This window comes from Saccopteryx bilineata, chromosome 2 (genome assembly GCF_036850765.1).
Source record: "Saccopteryx bilineata isolate mSacBil1 chromosome 2, mSacBil1_pri_phased_curated, whole genome shotgun sequence".
NCBI lineage: Eukaryota > Metazoa > Chordata > Mammalia > Chiroptera > Emballonuridae > Saccopteryx > Saccopteryx bilineata.
This window is the reverse complement of record NC_089491.1, coordinates 335336521-335351921: the sequence shown is the minus strand read 5'-3', so window position 1 is coordinate 335351921 and position 15401 is coordinate 335336521. Positions and strand designations below refer to the sequence as shown.

At 42.9% G+C, this 15401-nt stretch overlaps 1 protein-coding gene and 1 long non-coding RNA gene across 4 annotated transcripts in view; one reads left to right on the top strand and one right to left on the bottom strand.

Moving 5' to 3' along the window:
* The window catches only part of MKLN1 (muskelin 1), a 328173-nt gene that overhangs the window by 214478 nt on the left and 98294 nt on the right, over positions 1-15401 (bottom strand). The gene's annotated exons all lie outside the window — the stretch shown is intronic.
* The window catches only part of LOC136326420 (uncharacterized), a 115764-nt gene that overhangs the window by 59985 nt on the left and 40378 nt on the right, over positions 1-15401 (top strand). The window lies entirely within an intron of this gene.

Genomic DNA, 15401 nt, shown 5'->3' with positions numbered 1-15401 from the left:
AGAATAGAGACTACAGAAATAAATCCTCATATTTATGGTGAGTTGATTTTTGAAAGGGTGCCAAGATGATACAATGGGGAAAGAATAGTCTTTTTAACAAATAGTGCTGTGTCAACTGAATATCCACATACAAAACAATGGAAATAGACCCCTTCCTCAAGCCATACGCAAAAATTAACTCAGGATGACCCCTGAATTAAATATATGGTAAAATTATTAAAATTCATCTAAATTTAAACTCATGTTTCAAAGGATACCACTAAGAAAGTAAAAGGACCATCTGCAGAATGAGAGAAAATATTTGCCAACCCTATATCTGATAAGGTTTGTATGTAGAATATATAAAGAACACTTATAACTCAATAATAAAAAGACAATCCAGTTTTTAAATGGGCAAATAATTTATTTTTATTTATTTTTAATTTGTTTTATTGATTTTTTTTGTTTGTTTGTTTTTTTAGAGAGAGAGAGTGAAACATCAATTTGTTGTTCCATTTATTTATGCATTCACTGGTTGATTCCTGTATGTGCCCTGACCAGGGATTGAACTTGCAACCTTTGTGTATTGGGACCACGCTCTAACCAACCAACAAGCTATCCAGCCAGGGAAAATGATCAAAGAATTTAAATAGACATTCCTTAAAAGAAGATGTACAAAGTCCAATAAGCATATGAGAACATGCTCCACATCATTAGCCATCAAGGAGATGAAGATTAAAACCAAAATGGGAAAATGCAGATCAGAACCAAAATGAGAAAACTCTTCATGTCCCCCAGCAAGCCCGTAAGAAAAAAGGCAAACATTACTGCTACAAAAATTAGGGGATATTTCAAAATGAACATGAAGCTCTAAAATATCCCCTAATTTTTGTGAGCAGCATAGTTACAAGGATGGGCAAGGATGTGGAGAAATTGGAATCTTCATACATTGCTGGTGGGAACGTAGAATGGGACACCACTTTGGAAATCTGTCTAATAATTTTTCAAAAGATTAAACATGAAGTTATTATAATAACCCAGCAACTCCATTCCTAGATATACAACCAAAATAAATGAAAATTTGTTAACACAAAAACTATATATAATGTGCATAGTAGCCTAAAGTTAGAAACAACCCAAATAAATGTCGATCAGCTAATGAATGGTTGAATAAAATATGATACGTATATACAATGAATATTATTTGGAAATAAAAAGGAATGAAGTATTACAACGTAAATAAAACTCGAAAACGTTATGCTTCATGAAAGAAGGCCATCACAAAATATTGATTCCATTTACTGTATATAAAATATCCAGAAAAGAAAATCTATAGGGACAGAAAGTAAAGCAGCAAGACTAATTGCTGAGATTTGATGGAGGAGGTTGGGAGGAAATTGGGAATCACTGCTGATAGGTACAAAGCTTCGTTTTGGGGATGATAAAATATTCTAAAATTGATTGTGGTTGTGTTTGTACACCTGTGAATATTACAATATATTGAGCTATATACTTTAAATTGCATGAATTGTGTGGTATGTGATGTATATCTTAATAAATAGATACATAGAGAAGTAGAAGATAGACAGGTAGGTAGATAAATAGAAAGAATTTGGAAGGATGGATGGAGATAGATAGATGATAGATAGATAGATAGATAGATAGATAGATAGATAGATAGATAGATAGATAAATAGGTTATTTGATCTCAATAACAGAGAGAAAGAAGAAGAAATTTCAACAGAACCTCAGAAAAATATGAGATATCATTAAGCACATCAACATATGCATAATAGGGGTACCAGAAGAAGAAGAGAGGAGCGGAAAAAATATCTGAAGATACAAATTTATTTTAATAAAGAAAAACTTCCCATAAAGAAAAGTGTAGCCCCAATGACTTCACTGCTGAATTTTACCAAAAAATCAGCTATCTTTGGAACAATGTTTGTTTTTAGTAGGATTTTTATTATTATTATTATTATTTTTTTTTTTTTTACATAGGCAGAGATAGACAGGGACAGACAGACAGAAACGGAGAGAGAGATGAGAAGCATCAATCATTAGTTTTTCGTTGTGCGTTGCGACTTCTTAGTTGTTCATTGATTGCTTTCTCACATGTGCCTTGACCGCGAGCCTTCAGCAGACCGAGCAACCCCTTGCTGGAGCCAGTGACCTTGGGTCCAAGCTGGTGAGCTCTTTGCTCAAGCCAGATGAGCCCGTGCTCAAGCTGGCGACCTCGGGGTCTCGAACCTGGGTCCTTCTGCATCCCAGTCAGACGCTCTATCCACTGCGCCACCACCTGGTCAGGCTGTTTTTGGTAGGATTTTTATGAGGACCTGTATCCCTGGCTTAACTTTTACTGACTTTTTTTTTTTTTTAAACTTCACTGATTTTAGAGAGAAAGAGGAAAGGAAAGAGAAAAACATCTATGTGTTGCCCCACTCATTTATGCATTCATTGGTTGATTCTTGTATGTGCCCTGAACTGGGATCAAATCCGCAACCTTGGCACACTGGGGTGACACTCTACCCTACCAGGGAAATTTTACTGACTTCTTAATAAAGCACTACCACAATCCATCTAAATACCTTGGAGATCAAGGTTAATAGGTCTCATTAGGCATTACGATTCCTCCAGAGCTTGTATAACAAATTCATTCATGTGACAAGGATTTTTTGGCCAAAAAATTCCAGGTCTGAATCAGAGCAACTGACCAAACTGAGCTCAACTCAGTTTGTTGACTTGCAGGAGCCAAAGCTGGTAGACAGAGTTTTCACAGCACAATAAAGCATTTCGGGCCACCCTAATGCAAGTTATTGCCTAATGATTAGAGTCTTTGTTCTGAATGTTGGTCAAGTTTTTGAAAAAGTTATGATAGTTACACAAACTACACATTTAAAAAATGCTCAAAATGGTGAACTTTACATTATGTTTATTTTACTACACACACGCACACCCAGACCCCACTGCTACTTGCTCCATGTTCAGAATATTCCCCAAATTGTTGAACAATATCATCTAATCTGGTACTTTGCCAGTGCCTGAGTGTCTCAGAAAGCTCCCAAGGTTTCCTGAGTATTACTGTCATCAGCATCGCAAATAAAATATTTTATTCTTTTTTTTTTAACTTCCTATATCTTTGCCTATTTCTCCAGAAACATGGAGATGACATGTAGCTACTTAGAGTCCAGGCATGCAGGAGGGCTTAAGATGGGTGCATAACATTTGGAGTTAGCCTGAGTTGGCATCCACTTTCGTGTGCCCTCATTAAATGGCACCTGAACTAACCAGCAGGATCATTAAGTGGCTTATTCCAATCCTTCTAGAATCTAGATTGTTTGATTTAATCTAGAATTAAGACGATACCACCTCAATTAACTGCTGCTAGTTTGGAATATCCTTTTCTGATTGACAATGCCTTTTTCCTGTTTATCTGTTGGCCCGCCACAGCCTTGTAACCCCAAGGCTCTGGAATGGGTCAACCCTCCTACTCACCTCCTCATGAGTACACCATGTCTCCATGGAAACTGCTTGTCAGACTCTGCTTGGCTGCAGGTTCGAAGACCTCTCTCATCTGCAGCCTCAGTCCTGCACAGACTCAGTCTTAATCAGTCAGGCTTCTTAGTAGGAGCCTGCGTTAGATGCTCTATCATCTCTAGTCAGTGGAGTCTAGAATTGTTCTTAAGCCTCTTTTGGGGTAGACCTGGGAAACCCCCAATGCCACTGAGCTGCCCTGAGCTTCCACCACTGGTATTTAGACCAATGGCAGGATTTCTGATCTGGGTTCCTGCGTCAGCCTGAACTCATCAACTTCTTCCAGAAAGTCTTCTCCTTCCCTCATCTCCCCCCAACCCGCCAGAGCTGAGAGCCATTCTGAGCTCTTCGGGCCCCACCACCGTCAGTTGGTGCAACTTCCTTTTAATTCTCAAACTCATCTTTCTCTGTATTCCTACTGCCTCTGCTATATAGTTCAGGCCCACACTGTTTTCTTCTTCAATGATGGCAAGGTCCTCTTACTTCTATGCTTGCTTTCCTCGCATCCAATCTCCACATTACGACCAGTGCAAAAACTTCCTTAAAAAGCAGATCAGACACGTCCTTCCCCAGAGAGTCAGTTAGTGGTTCCCATTGCCCCCAGGATAGATTTCAGACCCTCTTGCATGACACACAAGATTGCATCTTTATCATTTGCTCACCTCTCCGGGATCATCTCTTGCCCCTTCACTGCCTAGTCTGACTTCAGCCACACCAACCCACTTTCCTTCTCCAGTGAGCCACCTGCTCTCTCTTGCCTCTGTGACTGCATTGCTGCCTCCTCCACCTGAAATGTCCTTCCTCCTCCCTCTCTGGTAAAGCTTTGCACAGACTCTTGGGGAAATTTTCCTGCCTCTTGAATCTTAAGTGCCTTTTCTAAGTACTCCTAGAGCTCGTATATCTACTTCCTTTCTGCTGAACTGTCAACTCCCAGAGGGCAGAGTGTGCTAACGTCTAGCTCAGCCTCTAGCATAGTCACTCAAATGTGTGTTATATAAAAGAAAGAATGAAGCTTCTGAAATAAAAATGTCACCACATGCTACCTGACCCACGGTGGTGCAGTGGCTAGAGCATCAATCTGGGACACTGAGGTTCCAGGTTAGACACCCCAAGGGTGTTGGCTTGAGCACAGGATCATCGACATGAACCCATGGTGGCTGGCTTGAGCCCAAGGTTGCTGGCTTGAGCCCAAGGTCATTGGCTTGAGCAAGGGGTCACTGATCCAACTGAAGCCCCGCCCCTATACAGGCACTTATGAGAAGCAATCAATCAATGAACAATTAAAGTGCCACAACTACGAATTGATGCTTTTCATCTCTCTCCCTTCCTTTCTCCCTCTCTCTTTCTCTCTCTCTCTCTCTCTCTCTCAAACAAAACAAAACAACAAGGAAAAAACAACAACAGGCACCCCAGGCTGATATAAGTATATCCTCTCTCAGAGTTTTTCATTATTGGGCACTATTCATGCCCAGATTGGATCATCTCTGAGTCTGCTACAGTGCCAGGACATTGCAACTTGGACTGGTGGCCACTGTCCTTGGGGACACTTCTACAAATGGGTCAGTTGCCGCAGCTCAGCTCCAGCTAGTCCTGGTTGCTTCCTTTTTGTTAGTTCCCGGGGAGGTCCCTACTGGCCTCATGGCTAAACCCATGTGGCTTTTGTCAGCAGCTGGAGAGCCATTCCTGAGAGCTGAGATAGTGGGTCAGCCCTCCTCTCATTGTCCAGGGAAGAGTTTTTTCTCACTGTTATGCAACTTCATTCAGGCCCTGTTTTTTTTTAGTGGAGTTTAAGATTTGGAATCATGGGAAGAGGAGAAAATGGCAGATAATCTCAGGAATAGATAAAATCTGTCATCTTTCTCCTCGAGTTTTTGTTTCGTTTTGGTTTGGTTTTTTTGCAGGGAGGGGAAGGAAAGTAGTAAGGGACCTGTGTTCATAGATAAAGAAAGAAATCAAAGGGAAAGTAGGATCTGTAAGCATCCTTTCCCCAGAGATTTCAATGGATTATCCTGAAAAGAAGCTGGAAAAAGAAAGACCTCTCACCAGAGGTAGGTGCCCACCCATGTGGGTCCATAAGATGATGTTACAGAGCTCTCAACCTTCAGCCCTGTCCCAGTCACTTTTTCCAAATCAACACATTTCTCATCGCCCACAAATGAGAAGCCAATCAACTTTTGGCCATGGATATGGGTAAGATGAAAAAAGAATAAATTTCTCTTCAAACTGAGTTCCCTTGCTACCCGGATAAGGCTCACAGGGACACGAGGAGCAAGGTCTCTGGTAGAGAAAGCAGCAAGGCCAGGGCACAGTCTCACCTTCTCCCCTGCAGTGAGATAGCAAAAGAGCCATCCGAGGAGAAAATGTTTGTGAAAGCACTTAGCACAATGCTTGGCAAGTGAATGGGATTCAATAGAATTGACTTTCTTTTTAAATCTATACTCAGGATAGTAACCCATCAAGCAGTTCTATGTATAGGAAGAACAATGGAGGAATATTCTCTACCTGGATGACAGTTAAAATTTTGCCATTAGAGTTTCTTTCCTTTGATTATATTAAAAAAACAACAAAAAACCAAATACCAGTTAGAGACAAAATACATTGTTTTCAGAACTTTCTATTTTACTATTAATAGTTGATTATATATGTGTATTTATACATATATCAAGCAATAGTGGAGAGAACTTTAAAGGCATTAAACATCATAGATGGTAGAGAAAGCCCACATTTTCTATTTCTTCAAGCTAGACAAAACGATCGGTCTAAATCGGAATACTATTAGTCATGGCTCCTACCATATAAATGTATACTTTTAACAAGTATAAAGCTATAGTAGAGGGGAGAGAGCAAATGCAGAAACCAAGGAACAACAGGTTGTTTGCCTCAGTGTTGAAGGAGATATTTTCCCTGGGTATGAAAGGAGAGGTAAGAGGTTCATCCAGTGACAAAGAAAGGGTAGCTGAGGAAGCCAAAGGACTATAGAAATCGTAAGCACTTTTATGCATATAAAGTTTTTGTTTTGCTTTTTCTTTTCTTTTTTTAAGCTGGAAATGGGGAGAGACAGTCAGACAGGCTCCCGCATGTGCCCGACCGGGATCCACCCGGCACGCCCACCAGGGGGCGATGCTCTGCCCCTCTGGGGTGTCGCTCTGTCACGACCAAAGCCACTCTAGCGCCTGGGGCAGAGGCCAAGGAGCCATCCCCAGCGCCCGGGCCATCTTTGCGCCAATGGAGCCTTGGCTGCGGGAGGGGAAGAGAGAGACAGAGAGGAAGGAGGGGAGGGGTGGAGAAGCAAATGGGCGCTTCTCCTATGTGCCCTGGCGTGGAATCGAACCCGGGTCCCCTGCACGCCAGGCTGACGCTCTACCGCTGAGCCAACCGGCCAGGGCTATGCATATAAAGTTTTTAATGGGCAGCTTCCAACTCTACATATGTTAATATTACCAAAACCTCAACCAGCACTCATAGTTCTTATAAACATTTGCCCAATAAATGTTTGCTTAACCAAAACCAAAATAAAAACAAAACATGTGATACTTGCTTGTTGACACCAGTCAGCAATGTCCCACACTAGATTCAGTGACACTGTCGGGTCAATCTAAGCTCTGAAAACAAAGTACTCATGTACTGTAATCTGTTGAACACTATCCCACATGTATTTTTCTTTTTATGCTCGTCTACGGCCATACCACCCTGAACGCACCCAATCTCATCTTTTTATGCTCAAAAGTTCTTTGAGCCCTGGCCGAATAGCTCAGTTGGTTAGAGCATCGTCTAATACATGTAGAGGTTGCTGTCCAGTTTGAGCCCTGGGTCAGAGCACACACAGGAACAGATTGATGTGCCTGTCCCCCTTTCTCCCTTCCTCTCTCACTAAAATCAATAAAAACAAACAAACAAACAGAAAGGTTCTTTGAGATATGTAGTCTTTTTTTTTTTTCTTTTCATTTTTCTGAAGCTGGAAACGGGGAGGTAGTCACACAGACTCCCACATGCACCCGACCAGGATCCACCCGGCATGCCCACCAGGGGGCGATGCTCTGCCCCTCTGGGGTGTCGCTCTGTTGCGTCCAGAGTCATTCTAGCGCCTGAGGCAGAGGCTACAGAGCCATCCCCAGCGCCCGGGCCATCTTTGCTCCAATGGAGCCTCGCTGCAGGAGGGGAAGAGAAAGACAGAGAGGAAGGAGAGGGGGAGGGGTGGAGAAGCAAATGGGCGCTTCTCCTGTGTGCCCTGGCCGGGAATTGAACCCGGGACTCCTGCACGCCAGGCCAACGTTCTACCGCTGAGCCAACCGGCCAGGGCGAGATATGTAGTCTTTACTGCCTCCATGTACAGGTAGAGGAACCATATCACAACAGGTAAAGGGGCTGGCTTACTTAGATTAGCCAGAAAATGAATAGTAGCCTAGAGTCTAAGATTCCTAAGTCCAAAATTCACAGACAAAATTAAAAGACTAAAATAAATCTTTACTGGGGGAAAAAATTTTCCTTAACATTTTAATAAAGCATTATTACAACTCAGTAAGTGAAATAGAAAGGCTGCTCCTCCCAAACTGGTGAAGAATATGAACTAACCAAAAAAATAAATAAAAGAGATCTTTGTAGCAATCAAAGAAAGGCTCTGTCTAAAATGTGAGTTCGGAGCTCTCTGGTAAAATGGCCCAGATTGGACTTCAGAGCCAGGTCAAAGATAAATAGGTCTTTTTCGAACCCTAATCCCAAACCTGAATCATGCAATTTTAGCACCCTCGGCAAGGGGTGAAGGCAGGATAAAGCTGGCCGCACTGGGAAGGATAGGTCAGCACTGTCTGTGCTTCCTGGCTAAAATATCAGCAGCTGAGGAGGAAGCATGCATAGGGCAGCATCGCAGAGCCGCTGGGTCCCCTGATGTTCCTTGGGGACAGAGTCAAGCTCTGTCGGGCTTTGTGCAGAGCCCCTTATAGTCTTGCTGTTCAAAGTGTGGTTTGTGGGCAGCAGTGAAGCTGTCTCCAGGGAGCTTAGAGAAATGCAGACCCTCAAGCCCCTACTCCAGGCCTCTTGAACCATAACCGGTGTTTTCATCCTAAGCTTCCCAGGGGGTGAGCCTGGCTCTCAGGCACTCAATGGGAGTGCTCAGTGAACGTCAGCTGATGGAAAGAGGGGACCGGATGATCTCCCAGGTCCCTTTCAAAAGCAACCAGGCGGTGGCGCAGTGGATAGAGCGTCGAACTGGGATGTGGAAGGACCCAGGTTCAAGACCCCGAGGTCACCAGCTTGAGTGCGAGCTCATCTGGCTTGAGCAAAAAACTCACCCTCCTGGACCAAGGTCGCTGGCTCAAGCAAGGGGTTACTCAGTCTGTTGAAGGCCCACGGTCAACGCACATATGAGAAAGCAATCAATGAACAACTAAAGTGTCACAACAAAAAACTGATGATTGATGCTTCTCATCTCTCCATTCCTGTCTGTCTGTCCCTATCTAACCCTCTCTCTGACTCTCTCTCTGTCCCTGTAAAAAAAAGAAAAAAGAAAAAAAGAAAGCAACTCGTCTGACTTGCTAAAAGCTAGCCACCGTCCAGCCGAGTCAAGTATCAAGTATCAGCCACCTTACATAGGGCTTTGAGTAAGATGAATGAATTAATAACAGTGTTCTGGTATTGATATTGTCCACAGTGAATTTAGAGTTTCTTATTAGTATTATTTCACCAGGCTTCTTTATAGGCTCAGGAGGCACCAAAAAGGCATAAGTCCTTTTTTTCCTCCTTGCTGGTCCACCTCTCTTACAAAAGGGCAAGAACTGGGAATATAAAACCAAATGAGTAAAAATGAGAACAAAACCTGAAAAGACTGTAGAAAAGAGTGCCTACCAACATAAGGCATTGCTCTTCCACCTGCCTTTCCGCAGAGCAGTCTGTGAGGTTTCACCTCGTACCATACAGTTGCGCGTGCACGTGTGTGTGTGTGTGTGTGTGTGTGTGTGTAAGAGGTGATGGTGAGGAGAGAAGAAAGAGACAATGAAGAGAAAGAAAGGCCTGAGAATTAGGGACTCCAGTGCTGTCCTATGAGCTGACTCAGGCAGTCACCAAATCTGACTGTTAAAATGCTTCTGAATGCACCACCATTGTCATTATCATCATCATCACTTTGCTTCTATCTGCTGTCTGCCAAACTCTCTACTGACCAGACCCTCTTGGTGAGTACCCAGTCCCTAGCTTCAAGAATGGCCACAGATATTAGGCTGCCAGGAAACTAGTTATGAGAAGGGAAACAAAAGGGACCCAGAGGATGGGGAGGCATTCTGAGTTCCGCTAATGAGCGAGGTGACTCACGGCTGACTCAGACAGGACTAGAAGCCTGGGAGAGGCGAGGCGGTGGGGGGCAGACCTCACAGGAGTCCTGCCGAACATACAAATGTGCGTGAGCAAGCGAGGAGGCCAGGGACGGGGTGTTATTTAGAGAAATGCCTGCAGCTCTGCTGTTGGAGGGAGGAGGGGATCCTGAGAACGGAGGAAGAAAATTGCCTTTGAGGCCAGAAACTGAGTTGCGAATCTGTAGCTTGCTGTGCTTCCACAAATGTGTAACATTCTCTGGTGACTCTGTCCTGATCTTTGGCAGATCTCAGAATTCTAACCCAGTAGGAACTAAGTGTCATCAAGTCCCTGGGAAAAAGAGGTGGGTAAATTAGGTACCACCCTCTGTTTGTCTAATGATCTCCACTAGAAAAATGAGTCTCTTTTTACTTTCTTTAGAGAAAAACTGTGATCCAACCTGTGCTTATAGATAGTTAAGATGTCTGAATCTATGACTAAGATCTCTTCTCTCATATTAATGACTAGTTGAAGTTCTGGGTTTGAAGATTGCAGGGTCACACATTGTTAAGAAGCTTGTTGACAGTATCGACCTCTGTGGAAATAGACAGTATTGACCTCTTCGGAAACAATATGACTGCTCCACCACATACTCTATCAAGGCCCCCCGGAGAGCATGCATTTGTGAGATGGCTGGATTGTCCAACATCGACTACTTGCATGAAATAGTTTTTCTCTGGGTGCTAAATAACCTACTTGGAGCTCAAACCAATGACCTCAGCCTCATTAAACAGTACAAACCAACGGAACTATCTAAAAATAATTTTTGTTGATTACATATTTATATGTGATTTGATGGGTATTGTTACAAATTACCTCACCAGGATGGCACCACTGCTGTGGCAGAAAAGACTGGGGTTCTTTGGCAGCTTGTCCACCTATGAACTTTCATTGAGATGAAAAATAATTTGCTCCCAAAGCAAAAGTGTTTCAACTTTGCCTACTCCCCACAGAAGGCAATAGCAGTTAAACATAGTGTTTTTTGGTTTTTTTTTTTAAGCTTTGGCTAACTGGTTTTATGTTGCTAGCAGCTTTGCTATATTTAATTTGCAGTGTTTTGCAACATTATTAACCCCCAGTATGTCTGATCATTGCAAAAGCAACGAGAATGTTGAATGTGCTGTCGAGAGAGGTTTATGATTATGAAGCAAATAAAAGAGAGCAACAGATTGGTAAGAATACCACCAGTGTTGCACATGGGCAAGAGACAGATTATTAGTCAAGAAGGGTGATCCTGAAAGACAAAGAGATTCAAAACATGGGGAAAATGCTGGCTGGATCTATGCAATAAAGAGCAACCAGCAAGAACTAAGGAAAAGTAATCCAAGAAGTGGAAACAATTTGGAGTGTGATTGGAGAGATGGCATCAACTTTGAATGTCTGTAAACCAAATATTAATTCAGGGAAGGGCTAAAAAATGTTCAGGCATTTAAAAGCCAGGTGTAGTAAAAGCTCTCATTCTGAAGCCTTTGCTGAATAGTATAGTTCCATAGATTCAAGTCTGTCAGATCTGTGCAACATTAAACTCCCTATGGAAGCTGCGGAGAAGTTCTTTATGGCACTTGGCAAAGCCCATCAAGGGCTGCCTTGACCGATTTTCTATTTTTGACAAAGAAGCCCGCTGGAATGAATATCACCAAGGAGATGAGAATGCTATCTAGTTTTAAAGCTTTCAAGAACCATCAAACCCTTTTTTGGTGAAAATGTGTCGTAAGCTTAAGTCACTCTTAGCCAGCTTTGTCTTACTAACAGCTTTCGGACTGGAAGATTATAAATGTATATATACATTTCTCTCTATTGTTTTTTGAGTCATGCTTTTTAAAAATTTAACATTGACAGCCCTGGCCGGTTGGCTCAGCGGTAGAGTGTCGGCCTGGCGTGCGGGGGACCCCGGTTCGATTCCCGGCCAGGACACATAGGAGAAGCGCCCATTTGCTTCTCCACCACCCCCCCCCCCCTTCCTCTCTGTCTCTCTTCCCCTCCCGCAGCCAAGGCTCCATTGGAGCAAAGATGGCCCGGGCAGAGCGACGCCCGGGAGGGGCAGAGTACACCCCCCCCCCCCTGGGCACGTCGCCCCTGGTGGGCGTACCGCAGGGGTCTTAAACTCAACTCAGCATGTGGGCCGCAGAGCAAGATCACAGCCATTCGGCGGGCCGCACTAGGTCTACAAAAGGCAACTGTTACGCAACACTTTTCTCACTGCAGTTGAAAACAAAAAAAAATCAGTACAACAAGCACAATCGTACATGCAGTTTACTCAGTGTCACAAAACGACCAGAAACTGTAGTTCGCATCACAACTGCTGTTAACTAAGCTAATATCTAGCTAGGATGCTAGAGAAATGAAAAATACAAGAAGGCCCCTAGGCTTACTTAATTTTATCCAAAATATTTTGAACTTCGTGGATTAGTCTGCGGGCCGCACAAAATTGTTCGGCGGGCTGCATGCGGCCCGTGGGCCGCGAGTTTGAGACCCCTGGCGTACTGGGTGGATCCCGGTCGGGCGCATGTGGGAGTCTGTCTGACTGTCTCTCCCCGTTTCCAGCTTCAGAAAAATACAAAAAAAAAAAAAAAATTTAACATTGAGCAGTGGGATTTTCCTTTAGCTTTTTTTTTTTTTTTTTTTTAAGATTTTATTTATTGATCTGAGAGAGGAGAGAGAGAGAGAAAAAGAGGGGAGGAGTGGGAAGCATCGACTCATAGTAGTTGCTTCCTGTATGTGCTTTGACCAGTCATGCCTGGGGCCTCGAACCAGTGACCTCAGCACTCCGGGTCAACACCTCATCCACTGCACCACCCCAGGTCAGGCTCCTTTCGCTTTTAGATAATTTTTTTGTGTGGTATTTTAATGGCAGCTTGGTATACTTCAATACTGTGCCATGCAATCCACCTTTTGCTGAACTCTTAAGAATGTTAATAATAATATCATTTAGCATAAATTATATGTTTCTCCAGATATTTCATTAATATAAATTAGTAGAATGAACTTGCTAGAATATGTTTAAAGTTTTAATATATTTCTAAATTTTCCTTCAGAAAGATTTTGCCAACTGAAATTTCTTCCAGAAAAAATATTAGTGTTCCTATTTTCATATACGTGTGTCAGTACTAGATACTATTTTCTTCTATTTCTGCTCATTTTGAGAAGAAAATATATATATATATATTTTTTCATTTTTCTGAAGCTGGAAACGGGGAGAGACAGTCAGACTCCCGCATGCGCCCGACCGGGATCCACCCGGCACGCCCACCAGGGGCGACGCTCTGCCCACCAGGGGGCGATGCTCTGCCCATCCTGGGCATCTCCATATTGCGACCAGAGCCACTCTAGCGCCTGAGGCAGAGGCCACAGAGCCATCCCCAGCGCCCGGGCCATCTCTGCTCCAATGGAGCCTTGGCTGCGGGAGGGGAAGAGAGAGACAGAGAGGAAAGCGCGGTGGAGGGGTGGAGAAGCAAATGGGCGCTTCTCCTGTGTGCCCTGGCCGGGAATCGAACCCGGGTCCTCCGCACGCTAGGCCGACGCTCTACCGCTGAGCCAACCGGCCAGGGCCAGAAAAAATATTTTTAATGTTTACTTATTTGGTTGTTATTGAGATCTCTTTCTCTGGTTTTTAATGTATAACTTTTGCCAATTTTCTATTGGAATATTTGCCTCTAATTATTTATTTGTAATAACTCTCTATGTATTTAGGACAATCTTTCTTCCTACTCCATTTTTTGTTAATCTTTTAACTTCATTTATAGTGGCCACTAATGTTTTTAATCTCTAAAGGTAATACCAGTCCCAATTAATTCACATGGCCGATGAGAAAACTAAGTAAGAAAATACTTGTGAAAATGCTATAATACAGGCCCTGGCTGGTTGGCTCAGTGGTAGAGCATCAGCCTGGCATGTGGATGTTCTGGTTTTGAATCCTGGTCAGGGCACACAGGAAAAGCACCCATCTGTTTCTCCACCCCTCCCCCTTTTCTCTCTCTCTCTCTTCCCCTCCTGCAGCCATGGCTCAATTGGTTTCAGTGAGTTGGCCTTGGGCACTGAGGATGGCTCTGTGGTGTCCACCTCAGGCACTAAAAAAAAAAAATTGGCTTGGTTGCTGAGCAACCCAGCAACAGCCCCAGATGGGCAGAGCATGGCCCCCTAGTGGGCTTGCCAGGTATATTCTGGTCAGGGCACATGCAGGAGTCTGTCTCTCTGCCTTCCCTCCTCTCACTAATAAAAAGAAAAAAAATGCTATAAAACATAAAGAATTTTAATTACATACTTCCAATGTTGATGCTACCCAGAAATGAAGAGGGTTGGCTCACATATCTAACATGAATTGTTGACAATTAAACTCCTATTCTTGACTCTGACAGTTTCTTACAAAACAAGAATTTAATTTAAATCTTTTGTATCATAGTTATTAGGAATGCTATGAAAATAAATGAGTGTGTAGGATATAAAAGCAGTGAGACTTTCAGATGTTTCCACGTAAAACCATTGCATTATTATTCTTTTACTTTATTTTGAAAAGACTAATTAATCCAGCACAGGTTCATTAGAACAGCAAAGACACCATATTTATCACTAGTGTTACCTCAGGCTCATAAGTTATACCCTGCTCACCTTCCCAAACAGTTCTTTTCTCAAGCTTTTCTTTAGTTGAAAACAAAAAGAGATCAGTCAGTGGAAAATTCTTTTTCAATAGAAAGAAATATCTATTTTAAAAAATCATATAGTTTTATAATTAAGTAAGTAAATCTAAAGACAGACACAGAGAAGTCTTTCTCCTATTGATGTCTCCACCCTCCCTCTTGCCCTCACCCTGGTCTGTTTGGTTTATTGTGTATCCTTCTAGTGTTTCCTTTCTTTTATTTTTTTTAAAGACTTTATTTATTCATATTAGAGAGGAGAGAGAGAGAGAGAGAGAGAGCAGGGGCGGAGCAGGAAGCATCAACTCCCGTACGTGCCTTGACTGGGCAAGCCTAAGAATTTGAACCGGTGACCTCAGTGTTCCAGGTCAACATTTTATCTACTGCACCACCACAGGTCAGGCCTTTTTTTTTTTTTTTTAGATTTAACTATAGATATTGACTAGGAGACCTTCCCTAGGGAGGCATTTAATGTAAACTTAAGGCATGATGACATTGGCATTAAACAAGAAAATTCAAATTTTTCTGTCTTGATTCTGTTACCATAATTGTAAAAGCTCAGAGTTGGACAGTGTGGTGAAAGATTTACTAGTCAGTCATCAAACCTGTTTCCTGGGCACAGGACTGCATTTTAAAGCCTCCCTTGCAATTAGCTGTGGCCATGTGACTGAATTCCACTGGATTGAGTGTGAGCAGAGTTTATGTGAACCACTTCCAGATTCAGCCCATAAAAATCTCCCCATACTATCTCCTCATTCTTTCCTTGTCAGTCAGCAGGATGGCAGTGCCCAGAGCAACCTCATAAGCCACATGTTGAAGATGGCAGATTGACAAGATGGAAAGGCCTGATCCCTTGAACTGCCACTTGAAAGAGAGGCACCCACAGTCACGGACACCCATATTAGATATATGAGT